This window comes from Camellia sinensis, chromosome 2 (genome assembly GCF_055761805.1).
Source record: "Camellia sinensis isolate YWXY chromosome 2, ASM5576180v1, whole genome shotgun sequence".
NCBI classification, from domain to species: domain Eukaryota; kingdom Viridiplantae; phylum Streptophyta; class Magnoliopsida; order Ericales; family Theaceae; genus Camellia; species Camellia sinensis.
Genome location: NC_138962.1, coordinates 77,838,311 through 77,856,047, shown reverse-complemented (window position 1 = coordinate 77,856,047; position 17,737 = coordinate 77,838,311). Strand labels below are relative to the sequence as shown.

At 40.6% G+C, this 17,737-nt stretch overlaps 1 pseudogene; it reads right to left on the bottom strand.

The window, feature by feature from the left end:
• Positions 1–5,536: 5,536 nt before the first annotated feature.
• Positions 5,537–9,176, bottom strand: LOC145819602 (putative pectinesterase/pectinesterase inhibitor 7; annotated as a pseudogene).
• Between the last annotated feature and the right edge of the window lie 8,561 nt (positions 9,177–17,737).

The following is a 17,737-nucleotide window of genomic DNA, read 5'->3' as shown; positions in this document are numbered from 1 at the left end:
AGGCACAAAATACAACTCTCCGAAGGCATTGAAAAGATGAAACATGGAGTACGATGGCATATGCTCCAGCACTGAAATGGCATGCAAAATGACTTAGAATCATGCAAACAACCCATGTAATGCATGTTGAAAAGCTCAAGCGTCGAAGCTAGTGAAGTGTATTACACTAGAGGCATGCAAGACAATGGTCAAATGGCCAAACCAACCCCAAACAGACCCTATGCAGGCCAAAACAGTAGTAAAAATGAGTTGGGATGATGGCTTGAAAGGCACGAAAATGAGGCTCATGCAATGGCTCACAAATAGGGCACAAAAAGCACAACCCTCAAGAGCACTTGAAAAGAGGAAAATATGGAAGTGTAACAACCCTACATGCTCTGAAATATCATTCTCTATGATGCCAAAACATCCAAATACCTCAAGTTAAGCATGCAAGAGACCTCAAAACTCAAAGCTAGTCAAGGCTATTACACTACAAGCATGCATGACAAGCCTCAATCAACCAAGAAGCCTCAAAATAGAGCTAAGACAACCCAAAATAAGAACAAAATCATGCTAGAACATATCCAAAATATGCTAGGATAATGAGCCAAAACATCATGCATACAAAGCTAGTAAACAAGATTTACACTATAAGCATATGGAGCATGCAAGAGGCTACCAAACCAGCAAAAAATATAGTCATGACATGTCAAATGATGGCCAAAAATCTACAGAAATGGAGCCAATACATGCTAGAAAGACATGCTATTTTGATGAGCCACGAATGGGAATACACTACACATACAAGAAGCAAACACAACGTGGCCAAACCAGCCATAGACAGAGCTAAGGCAAGCCCTAAAAGTCATGAAAAAGTGCCTGAATCAAGCCTTGAAAGTATGAAGATGCATGCTCCTTTGATAGGCCAAAAATACAAGCAAACAAAACAAGAAGAGAGGGGATCAGCCCCCTCTGATTTGAGGCCTCAAAATGACATGCATACCACTGAAAATCCACTAGATTTCAGTGGCTAGAAGGCTAAGCAAGGACTAGCTCAAAGGCCTTAAACCATGGCAGAAGACATGCAAGAGGGTAGAAGACCCTCAACACCCAAGAGGCCTTAAACAAACACCAAAAGCACTTAAATACAAAACTTTTTCCATTTGAAAGCAAGGCCTAAATAAGCATGCAAATGAGACCAAGAGAGCAACCAAAATAAAGCTTAAAAGGGAGAAAAGAGGTTATCCTTGAATCACTGCAAAACCAGCAGATTTCTTAAGCCAAAACCACCTCTTGAGCTCCCTCAAGACCCTCCAGCAACTCAGCAACAAGGTAAGAGAGGTTGTGTGCGCAAGTGTGAGGTAAAGCACCAATATAAAGAGAGAAAGAGAGGGATATAGAGAGAGTGTAAGCCTATCTCCTCAGCCTAAAATCAAAACCCTTGCAATGGAGAGAGGGCCCCTCTCTTATAGAAAAACCAAGGTTAAAGCTTCTTGGAGAAGCTAAAACTTGGATGCCATCCCTCCATACACATGTATGGAGGATATAGTCTATACCCTCCAGCTGGCACAGCTGGCATCCACACAGTCTGCCAAAACAGGGAGAGAGGTACCGACCACTTAAAGTGGTCGGCCTGCTACTTGCAGTGGTCGGTCGGTCGGCCACTTCAAGTGGTCTCCCAGAAAAAAAGTGGTCGGCAGGGGGAAATGGTGGTCTCCGCAGTGAAAGCAAGCCAATGGTGGGGGTGAGACCAGAAAAGGTGGCCTAAAGACCAAGAAAACCAGTTTCCCGACCAGAAAATCGGCTGGCGGGAAGAAAAGTGGTCTCCAAGGGGAAAAACTGGTCTCCCATCCTTGTACCATCTTCCAAGCGAGGAAAACAAGGTTTGTACCAAAAACAAACCAACACGGATGCAAAACAAGAGTTCGGGAGGCAAAGCGCGCAGCCGGGCCTCGAAACCCAGCTGTTGAGCACCAAAAGTGGTACATGACCACAAAAAGCATTCTCTCAGACCACAGTGTCCCTCTAGGGAGAGAAAGTAAGGTGTGGTTCAAAAACCAGGCCAAACGGAGAACGTTAAGCGGTCCCGAGACAAGGCACACCGGCGAAGGCTTCAAAAATCGAAAACTAGTCTCCACACTGGAAAAGTGACCTACGACCACGAAAAGTAGCCTATGACCATAGAGAGATGGTCTACAAGTCCTCTCCCTTCCTCCGGGAAGGGAAACAAGGCTTTGGTCCGCCAATCGAGCCGAAGCACAAAAAGTTTGGAGAACCGAAAGCAAGGCTCTCACCCAAAACTCCGAAGCTCGAAACGAGCACAACATGCACTATCACCGAGTGCTCAATCGATGACGTCTGAGTCTTAAGGTCGGTCAAAAATGGAGTGTCTACATATATCATCTGCAAATTGGAGATGCATTATTGTGACCTCGTTGTTTCCAATGACAACCTCTTTGATCAAACCCATTTTCTTGGCCCTGTCAAACAAGATATTCAACCCTTCGGCCACAATATTGAAGAGAAAAGGGATAGTGGGTCACCTTCCCGTACACCTCTCTCTATTGTCATACCAAAAGTAGAACAAGTCCATATACATAAATGTATGACGAAAGAAAAATTATAATTAACTACACCAAGCAAAAGATCATAATGCATCATCAAAAAGTTCATATTAAATGTAATTATTCCAAAACCCCAACTAAAAAACTGAGAGAGAAGAAAAGCATGGTAATTAAATGAACTATGGGTCATTGAATGAACACAAAAAACAATATTTATAAAGAATGCAATTACATGCAAAAAAAGGAAATTAAGTCGTAAAAATTCATGGCACATCAAAACAAGAGAACCATACCACTATAACTGCATTGCATTCAACTGCCAAGGCTCCAAATTACAATACACTGAACAAGAAATTTTAAAGCCAAGCACTTTAAATTAAAATTAAATAAAAAACAATGCAATGCAATGCAATGAACATAAACTATTGAATACATGCAATCGCGTAATTCAACTTACTCAGCTATTTCAATTTTTTATTTTTTATTTTTTCGTGTTCTCATCGACTTATCCTTTGTGGCTGTTTTAAAGGTATACGACATGTAATCTCGTACTCACCTGTAAAAGACACCCTCACATAATTCCATGATTGATTTTTCTTTTCTTTTTTTCTTTTCCATAATGGGCTTCTAAATCAATGAAAATCAATTATCTAATAATCAAAAATTGAAAATCAAAAAAAGAAAATGACAGTGTAACACCTGAAAACTCACTGAAACAACAAATTAACAGCATACAAAATACAGTATTGATTGAACTGTGCGAGAAAACAATTATTCATCTCCAACATGTATTAGATTAGATATAAACATATACACACACACAAGTTCAATCTATGTAAAGAATTCTTCAATTCCAACACGCATTAAGATATATATATACACATAAAAAAAAGTTCAATCTATGAAATAATAAGAAATTGAAAGTTCAAATTGGAGCTCTTACAGGTCGGATACGGCGATTGATTACGAGGAGAGAGAGAGAGAGAGAGAGACCCACCAAAATTTGAAGAAGCTTAAGCTCCCAATCTGCCTTGGAGCTCTCGACTTTAGGGCTGAAGATTTAGCAAACCCATTGAAGAGAGAATGAGCAAATTAGGGTTGAAGTGAGTCTTGACTTTTTAATTGTTAAAATGATACTCAAAACGTTTTTAATTGATAATGATGAAAATATTTTGTCTCTAAAGATGTTAATAATATATTAGCAATTAAATTTCTTGGTCTAAAAAAGTTATGTAAATATTAAATGAGAATATTAATAGTCATTTTTACAATCTTATAAGTAAATTATCATGGGATTAAATTTGTCTCTAAAAGATTATTTTTAGTGACCAAATTTAATTAGTCTCTAAATGTTAGTCTCTAAAAGACTAATTTCTTGTAGTGGATGATGCTCTTATGTAAATTTGTAGCTGTAAGAACCCATAGCCAATCTATAAGAACCAAGTGCCAATTACTCCACATAAGTTGGTCAAATGCTACATAATCAAATGAAAGTTTGTATCCATTGGGGAAAAAAGGAGACTATTTTGTTTTCTCTTCCAACAATATCCCAGATGATTCAAATGATTTGCTAAGGAAAATACCATTAGATTTGCAATTTTTCCAATCATTTCCCTCTTACTTTTGTGCCCTTGAGCTTGAAATTGGTTCTGGATCGATAGAAGATGTTTGTCGGGACAATGCTAAGGAATTAGAGGTCTTAAGGTGATATGTTGAGATCCTATTTCCTTTCTCATCGTAAAGAATCGTGTCATCTCGTCTCTGACTTTGTACTTTTCTTTTAAAATAATCGTCTTCCTCCAAATTGAATCTTCGTGTATTAAATTCTTGTCTTGTCTTTTTTCAGTTTTGTCTGCCCCTCGAGAAAGTTCTCTTGATGACATCCCCCCACTTTCTTGGGCCCCCATGCTCATATTTAATAACACTTTTCCTTGTGAGGCCAATGAGTTTGTCCTATTATGATAAGAAATTGTCCCTCTCAAATGGACCATACCTAGTGGTGGTGGTAGTGGCAACTATGGTTCTTCATTGTGTGGTTGTGCCACGTCTTTCGCACCCTCTAATTCTACTGTTGTTGTAGATGGTGGTTCTATTATCATGTATGGTGTCTTTGTCATTATCACCTCATTTGCTGGTTGACTAACTATATCAAGATTGTCTATTGATTTTCTTTCAGAAAATGATAGATGAGGCCATTTTTTTTTTTTTTGGCGTTATACATAAAGATGAAACTAGAGCAAATATGGAAACCATGCCTGCAATGAATAGCGATAATGATATGATCGGATGGAGTGATTTCCTTCCAATGGATGAGATTGTAAGAAGAAACACAACTAACCTCGATCCCTCTTTCTTGATTTCTTATACAATAATCAAAATTTGATGTTCGAAAGGGTTCCAAAAGTTTGTAATGCTTGTATTCTTTGGATTTTTTTTTTTTTGTTGTCCCAAACATATTGCATGAATTGAGGAATAATGAAAGGAGAAAATCAAACTTCGAAAGGCATGGTGATGTTATTTTTAGTAATGTTGACAGTTATGTTAGTTGATTCTTAGGAACATATACTTGAATCCAACACATCATCACTATACACCTCACAGATAAGTAAGTTGCAATGATCAAGGCCTATATTCATTTTGGCTAGGATTGGGCCTTTTGTTGGGTTAAGGTGAAGCCTGGTCAAAGTCCACTTTTGAGGTTATTTTATAGATTGTCCAATGTATCAAAATACCCTTATTCTCTTATTTTTTTTTATTTTCCTAAAATACCATTGTAGTTGGAAAGCGACACAATAGTTTCATTTTTTTTATTTATTTGGGATGGTAGGTGAGATTCTTGCGTGTGTCAACCCCAACAATACTTTTGGAATTCCCAGTCCAAATATTGAATAATAGAGACAATTTCATTGTAAATTTTAAAAGAAAATAGACATACAACATCAAATTTTAAATACAAATTAACAAAAATAAGACATTTAAAGTTGTTATGTTCACATTAAACCACCAGTGTAAGGGACTCCAGTTGTAGGCAACCAGCTATTTCCTGATATGAAGTTGGAGACAGTGAAGTTAACTGCATATGTCGCGTTTATCACATGGTAACCAGGCCAAGTAACCCTGTTGGCAGTACTCGATCCTGGTCCTCTATTATTGTATTCTGCATAATACAACGTGTCTAGTGCAAAAGTCCCAGACCACACAGCCCAACCAGCTGGATTAATCAAGCTATCCAAGAAGGATTGCATATAAACAGTTCTTGAGTATTGTTTCCATGGCCTGCCCAAGTACGTTTGTGTCATGCCATTGTTCGCTACCAAGTCAGGGGTAGCTATAATGGTACAATTCTATATTGAAGTACCTGTATTCTGGTTTATTGTCCTTCCTTGCGCGGTGATTGTGTTAAATTGGCCTGGTATGGGAAGTTGAGGATACACATTGCAGTTTTGGAAAACAACAGCCGCATTTCCAAATATGAAGTCAATTGTGCCGTAGATATCACATTCCCTATAGAATTGCCTAAGTGAATGGGTGTACAAGGTGTCCTGGTGGCCTTCAAAGTTGCACTTGTAGAAAGTGGACAAATCTGCATCGTTTTGAAGTGCCACTGCGTGCTGATTTATGGCTCCTGCTGTGTTTCGAATGGTTATGTTTATTGCTACAAATCTTGGTCCAACTACAACTGCAATTGAAGTATTCATTGAGAATGTAAGATTAGTTAATTTTGAATTGTTTTAATGTAATTGAATAGATTTGATTTACTGTAAACTGACCATGTGTAATGGTAGAACATTAATTGCAGGTCTTGGATTCTTAATCAGGAAACAAGTACGCCAAATTTTATCTGTTTTCAAATCTCTTGTTGTCTTGAAATACTGAAAATTATTAAATTATATATGAATCTTGAGACCTCGATAAATGTTTTGAATAGAGAAATAGAGGGATTGGGAAAAGAAGTTCTTGTGTCGATACAGGTTTTTTTTTTTTTTTTTCAACTATATTTGACCATAGGTGGTAGACTACACTATAGCTTTAAATCACAAGGGAGTAAAATGGATTTAAAAAAAATTCCAAAAAAAAAACAATAAAAAAATAAAAAAATGAAAAAAAAAATCCTAGGGTTTGACTCTCGTAAGAAAATAAACCTTAAATTTTTAATTTTATCAATTTAAACTTTAATCTTTTGATTTGTTTTTAGTCTAAACTATCTACTTATTTTTGTTAAGAAAAACTATCGAAAAATAATATTTTAGTCATTATACTCAACGAAAAATGGTATTTTCAATATTTTATGTACACCTATATTGGATTTAATGGCTAAAATATATTTTTTTCCATCGATTTTACTTAACGAAAATAGGCAAATAGTTTAGATTGAAAACAAATCAAAAAATTAAGATTTAAATTGATAAACTTTAAAAACCTAGGAGTTAATACCTTAGGGTTTTTTATTTATTTATAATTTGCCAATAAATTTTGCCCTTATATATAATTATTTATAAATGATGAGAGCAAAAAATGTAAAATGTAAAATAAATAAGTAATGTTAAATGTTAATTGTAATATTTTAATATTTTAATATTTTAACATTTAAGAAAATTAAATTAGGTTTAGTTGGTGAAAATTTCATTCCATAAGGCCATATGTCATTTAGTCCAAGTTTTAAATTATTATTATTATTATTATTATTATTATTATTATTATTATTTTGTGAGAATGACACTAGTTGAAAAGTCGTCAGAAAGTCATTGGCTGCGGCGATAACTGGTAACAGTGAAGTAGACGAATAGAAGATATTGAACAGATAGGGGACATGTATACATATAGAGATAAATTGGAACATATGTTGCACAGATAGGTTGCGCATGTACAAAAAGTAAGACATTTTAATAGAGAGATAGATAGATATGTACGTTTTGAATAAATATGTGTCATTTTGGACAAATAATGTCATTTTAGTCTAAAAGGATTTAAACTTGGGCCTATTAGCCTAAGAGTTTCAGAAATAGACTTCTAGTGCCTATTAAATTATATATATTATATACATATAATTATGTGACAATTAAAAAAAAACTCAAGGTTTCAGCCTTCTAACAAAATAATCCTTGAGTTTTTTATTAGATAAAATTCATTTTACCTCCTTATGGTATGGCTCGATAGCAATTTACCCCGTTGTCTTTTAAAAATAGCCATATACCCCCATGTAATTTAAAATTAAAATGCAACCTTAACACGGTTAATCTTAACAATCAAAAGATACCCTTTATGTATTCTTCTTCTATTTTTGGCATTCATTGCAAATAAGTAAATAAATTTAGGGAAAATTGGTGAAACATCTCACTCCAACTTTGTATAGTAAGAGAGGTTCAAGATTTTATTTTATTTTATTTTTTATTAGCTAAGGTACCTCAACATTTTCACAAGAAAATTCAACTCAGAGAAATTTTTTCCGACTCAGAGAAATTTCACCCGATTTAGAGAAATTTCGGTTCCGGCTCAGAGAAATTTCGAAATTTCTTTGTTTTGATCATAGAGAAATTTTAAAATTTCTTTGTCAAATTAGAGAAATTTCTCTGTAAGAATTAAATTTCTTTTGAGTTGGGCAAAATTTCTCTGAATCAAATTTTTTCCGTAGAAATGTTGAGGAATCTTAACTATTTTGAAAATATTGTATGCCCATTATCTTGTAAAATAGTATCCGGGACTTCAAAAAAAACCTTCCCATAAATTTACATCTATAACTATGCAAAAAAATTAAAAACATAATGCAAAACTAATTTAAGAAACTAGAGTTTCCTAAATATTTTTTAAAATAAAATTAATTTTTAATTTTAATTATTAAACTCAATATAAATCATAGTTCTAAATATCGGCCGATACGCTACGTATCGGCCGATACGTATCGGAAAAATGGGGTACCGCGACGGATACAGGCCGATATACCACTGAGATTAAAAATCGCAGGAGTATCGGCCGAGTCCCGATACGTATCGGCCTGTAAGCGTTACACAAGCCGTTACACAAGCCGCGACGGGCCGATACTCACCGGTTCGGACCGGTACAGGAAAGAAAAAGTTAAAAAACCTTTGAAATGATTTTTAAAATTTCACCACCGCGACACCCGATTCCCGATACGTACCGATCGATACTACCGATACCGATACTCCGCGATCGATACCGTTACGTTACCCGATACCGCGATTTAGAACCTTGATATAAATATATATAAAATATCAAAAAAACCCATTTTCTTTGAGTGGAATCTAAATGATAAATGTCTAAGCTTACCAACTGTTGCAGAACTAAATGTAGTCCACCCATCAGCCACGCTATGGTTCCCCGTGATTATAGTCTTGTTTATGCCGTCTCCGACTATCATCAAGTACTGTTTGTTCTTTGCAATCGAACATACCCTTCATATACTCCCCCAACTACATAAATCATGAAGTATCCTGTGTTAGCAGCAGTGTTGTTTGGGGCCGCAGCCACCGCATCACTAATGGTCATGAAATTCCCACTTCCATCCTTGTTCACAATCACCATATTGTTCGCCTTCACTTGACCGCCCCCGCTTGTTTGCAATAACTTTCTTCCACTCACCGACTCATAAAACTTCCGGTGTTGGCTCGACATTTTCAGGCCCAAATGATCATTTTTGGAAAACATTGACTCTCTTTCTGCTAGCCACCTGCCTTTTCTTGTTTTAGGAACGTAACTGTACTTAAATAGTGCAAGAGATACACTGTACTGCTTGTTTCCATTGTCAAAAGGACTTAAAAAGTTGTTTTGAATGCTAGAAGATGGAGTTGTGGCTTGAAGCCCATCCGAACATGTTTGATGGTTGGTTAAAATGGCACTAAGCAAGGTATGTATATTGTTAACAATATAATATACTATACACTATAGTGCATTTGTAGGCTGGCATTTGTAAGCTGTAAAGAGCTCACCCACTACCACCTTCAGCTTTGACAGACGCCTTTGTATTATTTTAATGTATATTTTCGATTCCAATTGTCTCCCTCTCCTCTCTATAAAGAGAGAGGGCTCATTCTCTTGTATTTACACAACATCGATACATCAATCAATAATACAATTCTCTATTTCTTTTTATACATTGTATTTTAACATGGTATCAGAGCGGGTTTAGAACCTAATATTTTCGCTTCACCGGCGGGCGGCAACCTCACCTTAGCCGTCCGCCGGACCTCAACCTATTCCGCTTATTTTCTACACATACCTTCACTCGGTTCGGATCACATGCGTCTTCAGGTTTCAAAGATGTGACTGCAGTGCTAAACACTGTATCTGGGGTTGCCTGCAGCGCTTTGACAATCCCATCTATTACTTCCGGATCAATTAGAGCACCAAATCCAGATTTGTAAACAGTAGAGGGATCTCAGATCAACCCATCCAAATTTACAACTCAAAGTCTCCTCCTCCGTAGCTTCGGCGACACCACCGCTTCCCCTCCGCCTCGCCGGAACACCAGCTCCACCGCCGGTGCTCCAACCGCCTGCGGCACTCCGGCATACACCTCCCCGGAAGTCCTCCGCGCCACCACCGCTGCTTCGAGAACCTGTGCTCGTGCTCCTCCTTGGTGGCGTACGACTTTCCGAAACTTGCTCTTGAAGATGCTGCAGTGTTTTTCGTCGTTCAACTGGTGGTCCTCGCCGAGGGGCCACACGGAGTTCCTTATAGAACGTATGCTGCCAGATCTTCTCCATGTCATCCCACTTGCTGACCATGCCATGTTCACCAGACACGGTCTCTCTCTCTATAATTGCTACCACACCCACCACAGCACCGATCTCTCTCTCTACTCACGGACAAAACCCTTTTTTTTTATTTAATCCCACCCACTACGCTTGTTTCCCTCTCCTTATCACATGCATGTGCACTTTTTTTTATTCTACTTTTTGGCAGGTTAATGGCTTGACACTTTCAACCCATGTGCCTCTCTTTTTTTTTTCTTTTATTCTACTGTTTTAACCCATCTTTCCACCACCTTTTTTATTCTACTGTTTTGCCCCCATGCAACACGCAACATATAGAAATTTTTTCTTATTATTAAAAAGTGGTCTAATCAATACCCTCATGTTTTCCACTGGCAGTGTCCACCTTTTGCGCTCCACTTTCTTTCTTTTATTTTATTTTATTTATTTATTTATTTTTTATTTTTTATTTTTATTTTTTTTCATTAAAAAAAAAAAAAACAACAACAACAAAAAAAAAAAAACAAACACACCATTGCAGATTTTCACTCTCTCGAATTTCACGCATCTTCTTTTTGATTTCACACGCAGATGAACTGCCAACCAAACTCAACCTCATTTTATTCCTGTCGGGCTCACCCCGATCACCATACACAAAAAAAAAACCAAAAAAAAAAAAAAAAAAAAAAACCAAAAAAAAAAAAACAAACAAACAAACAAACAAAACCACACCAAAACAACCACATCCACAGGCGGGATTTTTCTCTACTCTGCCGCCGGTCTCCTCTTTTTGCCTCCGTCCTGGACGGCCCTTGACGGTGTTGCCTCCGTGTTTCCCACTCCCCTGGGCATGATCACTACTCCCTGCTCCTCCACTGCAGCATATGGCGGACCTCCAAATCGGAACATCACGGTGGCCTTCCGCTTCAGCTCCTTTTTTTCTGCCTTTAGCACACTTATCTCTGCTCGCGCATCCTTATACATGCGTTGGAGCAGAGCCAGCGGGGAGTTTAACTGTTGCACCTCATTTGTCCTGCTCTGCAGCCGGTGCGACAAGTTTGTGACCGCCGTCATGGTTTCCACACATGACTTCAGAGTATACTGATTGGCCTCAATATCAGTTTGCACCGCCATTTTTTGCTCCACCGACCACATCGGAAAGTTCAACGGAGCAAACACAGAGGTGTTTGGTTGAGGTTCACTGGCCACCGCACCCGTTATCTCTCTTGTTGACTCGTTGAGGTCGGGAAAGAGAGTCAGCAGACCACGGGAAGACGAGGCCATTTTCTGGGCAACAGAGTATTACAGACTATCTCTCTCAGCAAAACGAAGAGTTTTTTTTTTTTTTTTTCAGAGGTTTTTCTCAGTTTCTTGTCTCAGCCTCTGCCTCGGCCTCAGGCTCCGTCTTGGTTAAATAGCCGAGGCCGCCACGCGCATCGCGCGCCACTTGACACGCGCATCATGCGCCGCTCGGCGCTCACCGACAACCTGGCACGCCTTTTCATGGCACGCCTTTTGATGAATTGGGCACGCCTTTTGATGGCACGCCTTTTGACAGATTGGGCACACCTTTTGAGGGCACGACTTTTGAGGGCTCGATATCTACATCCATGTATATCTTTTGGGCAGCCTATATACACACTCATACAGTGTCTTCTACACCGGTCAGCTTTATCAATCCCTTTGTTTCAACCTCAAATAGGTTTCTATCTTCACACCTATTTGAGTTTGAGGGGGGGTTATACACAGTATCATGTATAAGTCGCTCATGGCGCACTCCCTAAGTCGCCCCCTTGGTGCACCACCACAACCCTAAGGCTCAATTTCATTAATTTAACAACAATAATTCCATTTTCCAAGTCTCACATACACATAGAGTTTACCAATTGAAAAACTCCATTTTTATAACTTCAAATGAAACCATAACTTTCTCAAAATTACCAAACAACACCATCTAATCAAAATGACTAAAATTTATGTCAAAACCCATAAGATGGAGTAGGGCATCCCTACCTCAAGAGAAGAGACCCAAAGAAGAAGATGAAGAAAACTTGAGATGTTCCAAATCCAAAGATTTTCGGATCAAAACGTAGCCTATACCAAGCCCCACATTTTTTACAAAGAGGCTAGGGTAGGAGACCACTAGAACTAGATGGATTTATAGAGAGAAGGTATGTAGAGAGAGATGGAGCAGTCATTCTAGGGTTTGAGAAGAAAAGGAGTTCAAAAAGTGAGAGAGGAGACTGCTGCTGCGAACTGATATATTCGAGCCTCGCTCGAGCGAAGGAATGGTCGCTCGAGCGACCAGACACAAAGACACCACGCTCGAGCGCAGAAAGCCTCGCTCGAGCCAACAATACGAAACTTCCGGTCTGCAACCCAGAAGCACGCTCCAGCGAAGAAAAGCTCGCTCCAGCGAAGAAACCCAAAACATAATCCTCGCTCGCTCGAGCGAAGGAAAGCTCGCTCGAGCCAAGAAATGCAACCTTCAGGTCCAAAACTAGACGCAGACGCAAGCTCAAGCGCAAGACTTCTCGCTCGAGCCACCAGGCACACCACTCAACTCTCGCTCGAGCGAAGGAACCCTGGCTCGAGCGAAGGAACTGAAACATAGAGCTCGCTCGAGGACAAAAGCCTCGCTCGAGCGAAGACACCAAAATCTAGGCAGCAACCATTTGTTTCAAAACACTCCCAACCTGCTACAAACGTGCCCAAACATTAACGGAACCGAGCATATACATGTTCAAATACAAAGAATTAAAAGACGGAAATACAACATATACGACAACAGACATCTACGGAACCGAGTCCGGAATACAATAACAACTGGAGGGAAAACCAGGATCGCTATAACCTCACCCCCTTAAAGAATTTCGTCCCCAAAATTAGTTACAAGTTTCAAAAACATGATCTTTCAATTCTCAACAACATTACAATTCAGTATACAACATCTTGACCCATTACCGGTCATCCCATCTCTATTCAAGAGGCAAATTACAATGTGATTCAATATGCGTTAACAACATGCTTTTCTTTGAAATTCAACAATTTCCAATACCATATTCCATCATTCCATAACATACTCAATGTTAATGATATATTTGCATTTCTACAGCACATTCAACATATACAATGTTAAATTAAACTTCCATTTTCAAGGCATACTCAACCATTACAATATTTCCATAAACCAAACATATACATGTTCTTAGAGTTTATCAACGAAACAAAGTTTTCCAATACATGATTAAACATTAACGAACAGGTCCAGATATTTCTCACGGACATTCAACTCATATTCCCAAGTGACTTCCTCAACCCCGTGATGTTTCCACAAAACCTTTACCAAATGTATCGTCTTGCCTCGCAAGACTTGATCCCGCCTATCCAAGACCCTCACCGGTCTCTCCTCATACGAGACATCCTCATCAACCTCTAAGTCGGTCCAATCCAATACATGTGACGAATCCGGCTTGTATTTTCGAAGCACACTAACATGAAACACGTCATGTACTCCGGACAACTGCGGCGGCAAAGCTAAACAGTAGGCAACCTCGCCAATCCTCTCAAGGATCTCGAAAGGGCCAATAAATCGAGGGGACAACTTCCCACTCTTCCCAAACCTCATCAAACCCGCCTAGGTGATATTTTCAGAAAGATATGATCACCCACCTCAAATGCCAAAAGCCTCCTCCTACGGTCGGCATAACTCTTTTGACGACTCTGGGCTATAACAAGTGTCTTACGGATAAGCTCCACTTTCTCCGTCGTCTCCCAAACCAACTTCAAGCCCAACAAAGGTGCATCACCCACCTCGGCCCAACAAACTGGAGGCCTACACGGTCAGCCATACAAGGCCTCAAATGGTGCCATACCAATACTCGATTGGAAACTGTTGTTGTAGGTAAACTCCACTAAGGGCAAGTGTCTCTCGCACGACCCACTAAAGTCAAGGACACAACCTCGAAGCATATCCTCAAGGATCTGAATAGTACGCTCGGACTACCCGTCAGTCTGAGGATGATAAGCCGTACTAAAGGTCAATCTAGTGCCCAAGGCACTCTGCAAACTCTGCCACAACCTAGCAGTAAAATGTGGATCTCTATCTGAAACGATCAACACTGGGACCCCATGCAACCTCATTATGTCCCGAATATACAAGCCGACAAGATGATCTACCGAATCTCTCACGCGCATGGGGATGAAGTGCACTGACTTCGCCAACCGGTCTACAACTACTCAAATAGCATCACTACCCCGTTGAGTCCTCGGAAGACCTACAACGAAGTCCATCGTGACATGCTCCTACTTCCACTCGGCAATAAGCAAGGGTTGCAACAAACCCGCTGGCCTCTGGTGTTCGGCCTTCACTTGCTGACAAGTAAGACACTTAGACACAAAAACTACCACATCTTTCATCATACCCCACCACCAAAACTGGCGACCCAAATCACGATACATCTTAGTGCCTCCCGGATGCACCGCAAGGCGTGAATGTTGAAACTCTCGGGGTACCTCCTCTCGGCAAGACTCTGGTACAAACAGACGGTCTCGGTTACTCATACTTAGGTCAGGATACACAGTCAAACCCTTCTCAACCTTCCCACTGGAGATCTTCTCCTGGAGAGATTCTACCTCAAGGTCACTCCCCTGTTCCTCTAACACTTGATTCACAAGTGTAGGCTACGCGACTACAGAAAACAAGGTCGCAGACTCAACAGATTCACCCAGAAGCAAATCAAACTTGCCAAGTGTACCCAGCATTTCCCACTCCCGGATGGCTATACAAGCTACATCACTAATGGATTTCCTACTAACAGTATCGGCCACAACATTGGCCTTTCCTGGATGATAATGCAACTTGAAGTCATAATCCTCAATAAACTCCATCCACTTTCTCTGCCTCAAATTCAAGTCTTTCTGTGTAAACAGATACTTCAGACTCTTATGATCTGAGAACACCTCGAATCTCTCACCATAAAGGTAGTGCCTCCAAATCTTCATGGCAAAAATCACAGCTGCTAACTCTAGGTCATGTGTAGGGTAATTCCTCTCGTGTATTTTCAACTGCCGCGAGCCATAGGCTACCACTTTCCCCTCTTGCATCAACACACAACCCAAACCCTCTCGTGAAGCATTACAATAAACTGCATAACCCAAACCTCTCTCCGGAATAATCAAAACTGGAGCGGTAGCAAGTCTAATTTTCAGCTCTTAGAACGACTTTTCACAAGTCTCACTCCACACAAACCTGACCCCTTTCCACGTCAATCTAGTCAAAGGCGAAGCTAAACTGGAGAAATCCTTCACAAACCGACGGTAATAACCGGCCAATCCCAAAAAACTACGTATCTCAATAACACTCTTAGGCTGTGCCCAATCTTGCACTACCTCTATCTTGGATATATCAACAGACACCCCTTCCCCGGAAACCACATGGCCTAAGAATTTAACCTCTCTTAGCCAGAACTCACACTTTCCAAACTTGGCATATAGCTTATGGGCTCTAAGCAAATCGAGCACCACTCTCAAGTGTTCCTCGTGCTCCTCCTCAGAAGGTGAATAAATCAGAATGTTGTCCACAAAGACGACCGCAAAGTGATCTAAGAACTCCCAGAACATCCGGTTCATCAAGTCCATAAACACTGCCGGTGCATTGGTGAACCCAAAAGGCATCACCAGAAACTCATAATGGCTATACCACATACGAAATGCCGTCTTCGGGATATCCTCCTCCCTGACCCTCAACTGGTGGTAACCTGATCTCAAGTCTATCTTAGAGAAACAACGGGACCCTTTCAATTTGTCAAACAAATCATCTATACGGGGCATAAGGTACTTGTTCTTAACCATAGCCGGATTCAATTTCCGGTAATCAATACAAAGTCTCAAAGTCCCATCTTTCTTTTTAGCAAAGAGAGTCGGTGCTCCCCACGGCGAAGTACTAGGGCGAATAAAACCCTTATCTAGCAACTCCTAGAGCTGAATCTTTAACTCACTCAATTCAGCTGGGGCAAAACGATACGGTGCCATGGAAATCAGCGCCGTGCCGGGCACTAAATCAATAGAAAACTCCATCTCTCGATGGGGTGGCAAACTAACAAGATCCTCAGGAAAGACGTCCGAGTACTCACAAACCACTCTGGGTAACTCAATGTGGATCTCATCACACTCACTACTCATAAAGCTAGCGAGAAGACCACTAAGCTCACTCCGCCCTCGCGGATCATACACTGGTGGCAACACTCTACCAACCCGATCCCCCAAGAAATGAAAACAATCCCCGCTCAAGTTACACACAGTAACCCTCTAGTGGTAGCAATCAATAACAGCCCGGTATGACGATAACCAGTCCATACCCAAAATCACAACAAAACCCGACATAGCCATAACTACAAAAGAAAATGGAAGCCGGCAGTCGGCGACCTCTATATCATAGCCTCTACACCCTTGTTTCAAAATCAACTCACCTCCAACAGGTGATACAACACAAATAGGAGAAGCTAACTGCGCCAACTCCAACCCCAAAACAAATGCAAAATGCGGTAGATATAAAGGAATGGGATGCGCCCGTATCAATCAACACATTGGCAACCGAGTTGCAAAACAAAAAGGTATCTCTCACAATAGATGAAACCGGTACAAGGTCCTGCGCAGTAACAGAATACACGCGCCCTGAAGGTCCCTGGTCTACCTGCTCACCCCTCGGAGCATAAGACTGCTGCACAGACTGAGACAATGAGGCTCCCTGATTGGCCCTCGAGGCCTGAACTGACTGAGCTGGCTGATGGCTCTGAGTCTGCCTCGAACCAGATGCATCAGATATGCCACTCAACTGTGAGCAAAACCTCTTCAGGTGCCCCGCCTGACCACACTGGTAACAAGAGAGCGGCTGGCCTCTGCCCTGACTCTGGCTATGAGGTCGAGCCGAAGATGAAGCTACTCTCTGTCCTCCTCCCCTCTGCGAGCAACCTGGAGACTTGTGGCCCAACTGACCACATTTGTAACAAGTAAAGTCTCCCTGACTGCCTCTCTCAAAGCCTGAACTCGACACTGGAAATGTAGATCTCACAAAAGCACCCTAGGACTGCTGAGGGTTAGAACCCCTCTGCCTTCTACCATCCCCTTAGCCATCCTGACTCCTCTTGGAGCCCCTCATCCTCTCCTCCTCCTCATGCATAATAATCTCAAGATGCGCTGCAACATCCACAAGGCGCCCATACTCCCGAGTCATGGACCTTGTAACCCTAAGCTTGAGCCTGTGTCTCAACTTCTTTTCGCACTCAAGACAACGTCGTTCCTCAAACGCCACTAGCTCAGGTGCAAACCTAGATAAATTGGTAAATGCAGCCTTAAACTCGGCCACTGGTGTACTCAGCTGCTTGAGCTGACAGAACTGATCTCTCAACTTCTCCCTGACAGCGGGAGGCAAAAACTTCTCCTGAAAAGCACCAACGAAAGCCTCCCAAGTGCCTCCAATAC